This window comes from Rattus norvegicus, chromosome 4, assembly GCF_021556685.1.
Source record: "Rattus norvegicus strain SHRSP/BbbUtx chromosome 4, alternate assembly SHRSP_T2T, whole genome shotgun sequence".
NCBI lineage: Eukaryota > Metazoa > Chordata > Mammalia > Rodentia > Muridae > Rattus > Rattus norvegicus.
In genome coordinates this window covers 98,260,169-98,269,787 of record NC_141537.1, presented here as the reverse complement: position 1 = coordinate 98,269,787, position 9,619 = coordinate 98,260,169, and the positions used below count along the sequence as shown (strand labels likewise).

Sequence of the window (9,619 nt, the reverse complement as noted above, 5' to 3'; positions counted from 1 at the left end):
AGCCGTGTTGTTTCTTTGCGAATCAAAGTCTCCAAACAAGCTACTATGCAAAAATGTTTGTGCATCCTTATAACACAGACATTTTAATACTACAGGTCATACATCTATGTCCTTGCCTAGACCATCCAACTTTATTTGTCTTCAGGAGAAATACAATATATTCAATGTCCTTAAACCAGGGAATCCTTGGGGTCTTTCAGAAAATAATAAAGGACCAACAACGGTGCAGCATTTGTCTGAATAAGCTGATTTTCCGAGTGCCTGTTCTTGAGTGATATGTGAGAACAAATACCTAATCATAAAGCAGCTTCTTCAATATACAAAACACGATCAGCCTCAAGAGTGCCATACAGCAGCTTTTGAATGGGTTAATGGTAATGCTGCCTTCTCTTTCTTCATCATTGTTCTGAACTCCCTTTCTGTTGATATCTAACAAGTGCACCTGTGTCTCTCTTTGATCATTGAGGCTTGAAAGACATGTCTGAGTTCTCACATGGTAGCACCACATTCTGAGGAAGATTCACTCAGGACACTCTCAGTTCATGGTAAGAGGAGGACGACAGTTCTTCTAAAGCAAAACAACAAGTGAATCATTAGTTTGCAGAGCATCTGGGATCTGAATTCTGACACAGCTCCATTAATGATATGTGCAAATATGAAAAGAATTCCAGAAACATTCAACATTCATTCACAAATGGGCCTTAGATTGCATTAAATACTAAATGATTGTTTCAGCTTTTTTTGGGGGGGTTGGTTTTTTTTGTTTGTTTGTTTTGTTTTGTTTTGTTTTTGAGTATACCTTCCTCGGAAAGTATGCACTAATGGTGTAATAGTGAGCATTGCTGTCTTCTGAAAACATTCAACAGCTTCTTAAGATACTCTTACTCGCACATACTGAATAAATACCAGTACTTGTTGAGGTTTGTGTGTTCCTTTATTGTGTTAATTAATAAAACAGACTTTTAAATCTCATGGTTTTAGGAGAGATTATAAGTTAATTGTTTGTCAATAATTGACCTCACTGAACCTTACTGTCTATAACTATCCAAGTCTAGGCTCTAGAAGTTTGAATTGAATTTGACATGTCACAAGAATTTGTCAGGTATAGTTATGAGTTTGAGATGACACATTCTGAAATATATGGCTTATCAATATAATCACATGCTTTTCTTTCTGATAGGGAGAGAATTAGTAGAGGTATACAGAGTGCTTGTTACATTGGAAAAACAACTTTGGGGAATAGTAATCATTGTTCAGGCTACGGTGTTATTTACTTGAAAGAACAGTGTTAGCATTAGGATCTAATACATGGAGTTTAGATGATGCACACAGATCTCATTATCCTTGAGCTTAATTCAGGAGATAGAGAATATCCAGAACTGTAAGGAAATTGTATATATTTTTATTGGATTTTGTTATTTACATTTCAAATGTCATCACCTTTCCCAGGTTCCCATCCATAAACCCATCTCACCCCTCCCTCTTCTTCTATGAGGCTGTGCCCCCACCCAACCACCCAGCCCTTTCTACCTCCCCACCCTGAAATTTCCCTACATTGGGGAACCAACCTTGGTAGGACTAAGGGCTTCTCCTCCCATTGGTGCCCAACAAGGTCATTCACTGCTACATATGAAGCTGGAATCATGGGTCTGTCCATGGGTACCTTTTGAATAGAGGTTTAGTCCCCGGTAGCTCTCATTGTTTGGTATTCTTGTTCTTGGGTGTTTGCAAACCCCTTCAGCACCTTCAAAAATTTCTCTAACTCCTACAATGAAAACCCCATACCCAGATCCTGTGGGGAAAGAGCTGGACTTTCAGAAGTATGGAAAATCCTGAGAGCTCAGGGGAGATTACCAATTCTGCTCACATTCCTAGCCCAAGAGGAACCTGCTTGGAACCCTCTGGACACAGGAACTTAGGAGCCTTCAGGCACAGGATACTTCTGGTCTCTGCCTGTGCCTGGAGCTGAAAGCCAGTCTCCAGGAGTGCTGATACACAGAGAACAGAGATAAGACTACCACTTCTGCTTCAAGGGACCTGTCTGGAGCCTTAAGGACTCAGCAACTCAGGAGCAGTCTGGGAATTTATATTTTTAATCAGTTCTGAAGCTCCTGACATTTAGACACAGAAAACCAATTGCAAGCATCGTCTTTGATTTTTCTAAGTCTGTGGCTTTCCTTAATATTCCAACATTTCTTGAATCATTATCAGGTGGTTACAATGTGAAAGGAATTTTAAGATGAGAGAGTTTCAGAATTATTCATGGCTATAAAACCCTGATTGTCAGCTCTGAACATCTCAAGGTAGAAAAGTTTTAAAAATTACTTTAAAGGAGCACTTGGTTTTTTCTCTGACAGAATCTCAAATGTCTAACCATCATAATGCCAAGAACATGGTGGTAGAGGATACATGAAGTACAATAGCTTTGTTAAAGAATGAAATTATGAAAATAACAAGGGTAAACATGAGAGACAATGGAACAGCTGCAGAAACAAAAACAAAACTCAGGAAACAAAAATCAAAAAATACCTTTTCTTCAGAAACACTATGCAGGTACATTTTGATCTAACTAATCTCTTATTTTATTCCACTTCCTAATGTTCCCAAATGGTATAATACTAAACATTAAGTTTTCAACTAGACACTCAAGAACACTATAGATTTAAACTTTAACTTTACCTCTCTGGCCCCTAATGTTAATCCTTGTATTAAATTTAAAAAATCAATAAGTTCAAACGAATTATGAGTCTGCAAATCATTACAGCTATTGAAATTAAGAAAAGTGAAATGAAAAGCACCCTGGGAAACTCAGAAATGATTTTGGCTATAAGGTCATATAAAATCTGTACAAAGAGAAGCATGGTGCAGTCAAGGCAGTACCGTTCCAGTATCTGCCTGCGTCCAGAGCTGAGAGCCAGTCACCAGGTGTCTCAGTCACCTGAGAGCAGATTTAAGACCAAATTTTGGCTCCTAGTAATCTGCCAGGAGGCCTCAGAACACACAAATCCAGGAGCAATCTGGGAAAGTATCCTTCCAGTTTCTGCCTGTACCTGGGGCTGAACAGCTCTCTGTATGCAGTTCTGGCTGTAATAAAACAGGTCTATAGGAGTGCTAACACATAGGCTTATGGGAGGGTCTAACCACAGTCAGAGACAGCAAGATAAATTAACCACAGACAAATTGATGGTGAGAGGAAAGGGCAGGCACCTAACAGAAACCATGATTACTTGGCATCATAAGAAACCAATTCCTCCCATCACATAATAGTCAAAACACCAAATGCACAAAAAAAGAAAAATAAAAGCAGTAATGGAAAAAGGGCAAGTAGCATATAAAGTCGGACCTATAATGATTATACCAGACTTCTCACCAGAGAATTTGAAAGCCAGAAGATCCAGGATAGATGTCATATGGACCCTAAGTGAATATAAATGTCAGCCTAGGCTACTATATCCAGCAAAACTCTCAATTAACATAGATGGAGAAACCAAGATATTCCATGACAAAACCAAATTTACACAATACCTTTCTAAAAATCCAGCCCACCAAAGGATAAAAGATGGAAAACTCCAACACAAAGAGGGAAAATACACCCCAAAAACATCAAGAAAGTAATCTCCTTACAACAAATTCAAAAGAACAAAGACTCACAAACATAAATCCACCTCTAACAACAAAAAGAACAGGAAGCAACGATCACTATCCCTTAATATCTCTTAATATTGATTCAATTCCCCAATAAAAAGACAGAATAAGGGGTTGGGGATTTAGCTCAGTGGTAGAGCGCTTGTCTAGCAAGCACAAGGCCCTGGGTTCGGTCCCCAGCTCAAAAAAAAAAAAGATAGAATAAATGACTAGATATGAAAAGAGGACACAGCATTTTGCTGCATACAGACAACACACCTCAGAGACAAAGACAGACACTTTCTTAGAGTAAAAGGTTGAAAAACAACTTTCCAAGCAAATGTTCCGAAGAAACAAGCCATTCCTTTTTATTTTTTTTATTCACATTTCAAATATTATTCCCTTTCCCGGTTTTGCATACATAAGCCCCCTAATCATCCCCATCCCCTTATTCTATAAGGCACTTTCCCTTTCCATCCACCCCCTCAACCATCCCTCTGACTTTCCCCTACACTGGGGGTCCAATCTGGTCAGGACCAAGGGCTTCTCTTCCACTGGGGCCCCAAGAGGTCATACTCTGCTACAAATGAAGCTGGAGCTGTGGGGCAGTCCACTATAGTCTTTGGGTAGTGTTTTAGTCCCTGGGAGCTCTGATGGGTTGGTATGGTTGTTCTTATGGGGATGAAAACCCCTTCAGCTCTTTCAGTCCTTTAGATAATTCATCCAATGGGGGTTTCTTTCTCAATTCAGTGGTTTGCTCCTAGATTTTGACTCTGTATTTGACATGCTCTGGCTGTGTTTCTCAAGAGAAATCTAGATCTATCTGTCAGCATGTACTTCTTAGCTTCATCAATCTTATATACGTTTGGTTACTGTATATATATATGGACCCCATGTGGGGCAGGATCTAAATGGCTGTTCCTTCAGTCTCTGCTCCAAACTTTGCCTTCACATCACCACCCATGGGTATTTTTGTTCCCCCTCTTAAGAAGGAGTAAAGCATCTGAATTTTGATCATCCTTCATCTTGAGCTTCATGTGGTCTGTGGATTGTATCTTGGGTAATTCGAGCTTTTGGACTAATATCCACTTATTGGTGAGTGCATACCTTGTGTGCTTTTCTGTGATTGGTTTACTTCACTCAGGATGATATTTTCTAGTTCATTCCATTTGTCTATGAATTTCATGAAGTCATTGTTTTTGATAGCTGAGTAATACTCCATTGTGTAGATGTGCAACATTTTCTGAATCTTTACTCTGTTGAATGGCATTTGGGAGTAACAAGACTAAGTTACATGCTGTAATATACTCCCAAACTCTCAGGCTGCATTCTGATGATTTTGAATGTGATATCTATACCTAGCTCACTGCCACTGAATTTGTCTGGGAACTTAGGAAATTGGTTGAAAACCTGGTAGGTATGGAGCTATATAAACTGCCCTAACTTCTACAGGTTCCAATGCAAAATGAGTATCCATTACTATATAGGAGGCTCTGATTAGACCTACAAGAGATAGAGGCTTGATCTCCAAGGCTGACAGGCAAGGAGAGGAGTGTTAGGGTCATCACAGCATCACCATTAGATGCTGAAATATTGAGAAAGAAATGAATAGTTATGAACACAATTCATAATCAATCTTTGCTGTTACTATCTACACATTTCTTTCACTTGAGATGTTTATTTTTACAAACAATTCTTTATATGCTAAAACTCCCCTACTAACAACAACAGAAAATGAAATGAAAGCACTAGAGGCTTCTACGCATGCCTCCAAACATCCCATTGAGTCCATCTATGCAATAATCTGTATTTTATCACAGATTATCACCCATTTGTATCCTCCACATAGATATGAACTTCACAGGTTCTATAATGTAGGATAAGACCAGGCCTCTCATACATAAAGAGAACATATGTGATCAACAGTGGGACCCAGTGCTAATGCTCCCTACTCATCCTCCTCTCTCAATTCTTTCTCTCCTCACCAGGAATCCTGAACAACAGCAGCACCAAAAGGCTAACAGGCAACTTTATTTCGAGGAAACAACCTGAGATATTGATCAGTCACTGCAAGGTGACACCTGTGCTTTTATCTCAAAATAAAATAAATGGCTCTACCCTAAGGAACTATATCCAAAGACCCAAGCTATTGATAGACTATAGGTAGGAGAAAGAGTGATGTAGGCATATCCGGTCCACAAATCTCAGAGAAAAATATAGATATCTTCTATATCATTGCAGACAGTAGTAAAATAATATGTGCTGCTTGAAAATAGTACTTTACAACATGTGAAGGTTGCTTCTGGCTCCCTGATTTTTGTTTCTTAAGTCTAGGCCTACAGACTAGCCTAGTCTCTGACATGTACAGTGATAACATAGACTTCTCTTCAAGTGCCATGCTGCCAACCAAGAAGAATCACTGAAACATCAAATGTCATTAATGGGGTTAAGGATTATGAGCATTGTGGGATTCTTCTGGGGTAGGGATGACAGAGGTGTCTCCCATCACTGTGTCCCACCAATAGAGCTGTATCTTGAGTTACATGCGGCTTTCTACATTTTACTCTGTATTCTTTAAGCTTCCTTTTGCTAATCTTCTTTGTTTTTTTAAGAAATCTTTTATTTTATTTCATGTGTAAAATATTTTTATTTCATTTACATATAACAATATGCATGTCTATGCCCAGTAATTACAAAATCACTTTATCCTTTAAGGATACCAAAATATCCTATGAACATTAAACAACACAGAAGTGAATAGAGAATATATCCATGGTCCTAAGGTGGACTACTGTTCTTTAAAAGCATATATATGTTTTACATGCAATTTTGTAAGGGCATTATGCCCTTAAGGACAGAAGATGATACTGAATTTTCTGGAAATGAAGATGGGTCACCTGGTGGGTGAGAATCAATTCCAGGCCCCTATCAAGAGCACAAATGCTCCAGTCTCATAAATGGCTTTTAAAAGTATATCATCTCCAACTTACAAATAAACTGAATGTAATATCCATAATAAAGCTTAAAGCGTTTTGAATGTTGGTAAACTTAGTCTAGAATTTATGTGGAAAGTTAAATGACAGCATAAATAAGACAATATGAGGCCTATTGTCTTATAATACCCAAAAGTGGTATTATTTCTTCTTCCTTAACCCTTCTCTGTTGTATAAAAATGGACTGATTAAGATTGTAGTATACTCCTGCCTCCAGGATGTATACTAGGTGTTTCTTTTGTGCCACACATGTGTCAATAGGTGCCATAGAAGAGATAGGATGTGTCTCTGATCAGTATTCTGACCAATAAACATCGGAATAATTAGTATCCTAGCATTCCCTGAAAACTGCGACTTCAAAATGGCAACCAGTCTGGAGCCAGGCAGGCCCAGACACTTTTCAATTACAGGGAGACAGAAACTTGAAGAACCACACTTAGGACTATTGTCTCTAGGAAGGAGTAAAAGACAACCTTTGCAAGGGACAACTCTGGCAGTCAGAGCAAGGAGCAAGCACAAGACAATCACCACATTGACAACATGGGGCCCAAACAAGGAGCTAAACTGAGATAACGACCAGTCTATCTGAGGGGAACCCTGAGAAACAGACCATGACTCAGATGATCTCTGCCTAGAAACAGAATATATGAGAAGCACTGCTGAGACCACTCCTGAGACAAACCAAGATACTCAGACCCCACAGGCAGAGCTAAGAGAAGCAAAAACATGGTAGAGAAGTGAAAAAGAAGGAGAAGCAGAAAGATGTGGGCACAAAGAAGAAAGGCAGAACTGGAGTCTCAAAAGTTATGAGCAACAGCATGATTGGAGTAGCTGGTGATGCACCTGGAACAATAGAGGGTTTCTTGGCACTGTAGGAGCAATGGTCATTTACCAACCAAGTCCAGGTAAACATACACAGAATCTGCCCTGGGACATACTGATGTCTGAAGGCATGCAAACATGTCTCTACCACTCACTGGCTCATCATAGAAGAGATGGTCATAAGGACATGAGAGTAGGAAAGCTGACCCTGGCCCTAGCGACTTGCAGCACTTGGGAAAGTCAGAGTCCACACATTACAGGAGTAGTGAGTGAGCTGGCCAAGAGGATAGAAGCAATCATAAAAGAGGTTGCCTTAGTACTTTTCTCCTACAGTGCATAGATGAGAGAGACAGAGATGCCCTCCTCACACCTTATCACCTATGTCAAACAAGAGACTTTGTGCTGGTATCATGAAACAGGAAAGCAGGACTTACCTTCTTGAGGTGCAGCACTTATGACAGCAAACTCTGCAACTTGCCCAAGCAGCACTGTAGAGCTGGTCCTGATGGCAGGGGACAGGAAAGCTGGACATGAGTGTCTAGTTATGACAAAACTGGTTCTGCCCCTTCTCTGCCATGTGGTGACATAAACAAGGGAGAGATGTCCCCCCATACCTTTTGCCATATCCAACAGGCAGAAAATCTGGCTCCAAGGATATTGTAGTGGGGGATCTGTCTCTGTCACTTACCTGTTCATCATTATAGAGACTAGACCTTGAATCTCATCTACACAGCATAGTAGAGCTGATCCTGGGTGGGAAGGTTATAAACAAGTTATTCCTGAGGGCATGCGTGTGGAGGAACTGGCCCTGCCATTTTGCTGCTGCACAGTGGGAGAGAGAAATCACATTCACTCCACTGTGCCCTTGCTTCTGGAAGAGGACAAGAGAATTGGCCTCAGTGAGGTTATGAGAGCAAGAGAACTGTCTATGACCCTCAATTCTCACAACATTTTAGAAAGAAAACCCTGCATCTGACCTGGGCAGCACATTAGAACTGTCCCTGCCTATGCAGGATGCAAGTGAGCCAGCCCAAAAAGCCTGAGGACAATACAGCTGACCCTAGCTCTTGTCAGCTATCAATGGGGCAGACAGGGTCGTCAGATCTTCTTACTCTCTCTAAGCACTTCCTCACTGCTCCTGAGGTCATTAGAGTGGCAGAACAGGTCATGCCCATCACCAGCTGCATCGTTAGGAAGAGTTGGCCCTGCACATCTCCTGGACAGCAAGATAAATCTGGCACTGATTGTGGAGGTTGGTGGTGAGGCTACAACAAGAGCATGAGGGTTGATAGCAGAATTGGCCAGACAACTTCAGACCTAAGTCCAGAGTTTTGAATTGTTCCACCATAACATCTATCCCATTGATGACTTGCTGGAGTGCATAATTGAGCAAGTCCTACAATTCAAAACTACAGGATCTCCACAGGGTATCCAGTAGAAGTCCCAGTGACATTGCAATACTGATAGAGGAGCAGAAGCCAGAGGCCTTTTGTCCCAGGCCAATGAGTCATTTATAATGAAGATTTGCAAGCTTTGAGATATACACAAAGTGTGTACTGTAAAGTAAACTGTGACACATTACAGTTTCCATGACAAGATAGTTTTCTCTGATCAGGTACGTGATAATGTGTAAGAATGAAGGATTGCAGGTGAGAAGAGTGGGACAGAATATGTGTTTGGAGTACATGATGTGAAATCTACAAAAATAAAAATAAAAATAAAAAATAAATAAATAAAATTTTGCCTGAGAGAAAGAGAGGAAGATAAGGAGGGAAGGACGAAATACAAAAATATGCAGAGAGGAAGAGAAAGAGACAGAGACAAAGAGAGAGAGAGAGACAGAGACAGAGACAGAGAGACAGAGAGACAGAAAGACAGAAAGACAGAGAGGCAGAGCCAAAAACAGAGACAAAGACAGAGACTATGTGTACTCTAGGAACACAGATAGGTGGATACATAGATGGAATATCATAAAGATGTAGGAATAGATTTTACACAGACACATCTAAAAGCACAAGGAAAAACAATATAGATATCTACTGCTGTGTTGGTATTTTGTTTGTTTCAAAAACTATGCTCAGGAATATCAATTGTTCAATAATACAACTACTAGAAGCATCTTCAAGACAACTCTTTATTCTCTATGATTTCATATAAAGAAATAGGAATTCCACTACATG

The 9,619-nt window shown here is 40.0% G+C and overlaps 1 non-coding gene across 1 annotated transcript; it reads left to right on the top strand.

Annotated features, from left to right (window-relative positions):
• The first annotated feature begins 6,823 nt into the window (after positions 1–6,823).
• On the top strand, positions 6,824–6,956 carry LOC120102704 (small nucleolar RNA SNORA17). Its single transcript, XR_015687386.1, has one exon. It is a non-coding gene; the product is annotated as a small nucleolar RNA SNORA17 (small nucleolar RNA).
• The last annotated feature ends 2,663 nt before the right edge of the window (positions 6,957–9,619 follow it).